General features: G+C 37.0%; 1 long non-coding RNA gene across 1 annotated transcript; it reads right to left on the bottom strand.

Moving 5' to 3' along the window:
* Positions 1-251: 251 nt before the first annotated feature.
* LOC115153116 (uncharacterized) lies at positions 252-781 on the bottom strand. The gene is made up of 3 exons (XR_003867642.1): positions 570-781; positions 386-441; positions 252-300 (listed from the first exon to the last, which is right to left on the bottom strand). It is a non-coding gene; the product is annotated as an uncharacterized LOC115153116 (long non-coding RNA).
* Positions 782-1,239: the final 458 nt, after the last annotated feature.

Below are 1,239 nucleotides of genomic sequence, written 5' to 3'. Positions count from 1 at the left end.
ATCACAATAGCATATTGTGATATACTTTGACAAGTTTGAATGAATGACATATGACTGACAACTAAAAGAGTGCTTTCAATCATCTTTATTTTTTGCTCAAGTAACTTGGTCAATTGTTGAATTGTGACATGGGAGTCACTGTAAGGCCGCATCTGGAACACAAAATATAATGTACAAATGACCTTTGTGCACTTAAGATCTGTATTTGAAAATTATGTATTTGAATGTCAAATTCATAGTTACATTGCAGATTCCTTTACCTCCAGTGTCCATTTTCAGACTCACAAGTTGACAGTTACCCTGTGGATAATGCAGTCAGTGAAATCATTCCACACAAGATGAAGAATTGGGGGTTAATGTTCATGAACATCAAATTGATGCTTACAGTGCAGATTCCTTCACCTCCAGTGTCCATTGTAGACTCACACGTTGACAGTTACCCTGTGAATAATGCAGAGACAGAGTCAGTGAATCAATTCCACACAATATGAAGAATAAATAAAGGGTTAATGTTCATGAACCCATTTCATTGGGAACAAGCTAGCTAAATTATACAAAATACTTCTTACATTGGCTGGGGTCTGTCCATAGGCAGCTGAGGCTCCAGACCTGAAGGATCCACTGTAGGTGGGCAAAAATAGAGTTAATTTTTGTTAGAACTTATTGCTAGCTAGATTATTTCTATCAGACACCCAACCCTCACTAAAGCTAGCTAAGTTAGCTAGCTTGCAAGCAACACATTGCTTGTCTAGCCAAGAACATTTAACAATAGCATTGTCAATTAAATGATATCTAATACAGACATGACATTAATTCTACTGAACACTCAATTTACATTTTCTAAACAATTTTTTCTTACCTTGGTCAGTCACACTGCACATTGGTGGCAAGCTAAAAAAGGAGCTAGCTAGGTAGCTAGCTAGCTGTGTTAGCAAGCTCGATGAAAGCCTTGCTTGCAGTTGAAGAAATTATCTTCTTCCTCTGTCACTTACCAGGTTAAAAACACATTTTAATTAAATGTTAATGTATAATCAAATAAAATGCCATTGTCAACGAGAAAGCTTTTTGGTGGTGACAATTGCTCTTCTTCTGAAGAAAATCATTAATCGTAATGGCTGCTCTGTCAGTTGGAGGCGTGTCTGGGGGCGGGGCTCGGGAACATTTCAACTTGTGAATGTATGTAGAATATTATCATGATGTGATCTTGCAGACATTGATTCAGATTTGATCTAAGTTTAT

This window comes from Salmo trutta, chromosome 18 (genome assembly GCF_901001165.1).
Source record: "Salmo trutta chromosome 18, fSalTru1.1, whole genome shotgun sequence".
NCBI classification, from domain to species: Eukaryota; Metazoa; Chordata; class Actinopteri; order Salmoniformes; family Salmonidae; genus Salmo; species Salmo trutta.
This window is presented reverse-complemented; position numbering and strand designations above follow the sequence as displayed.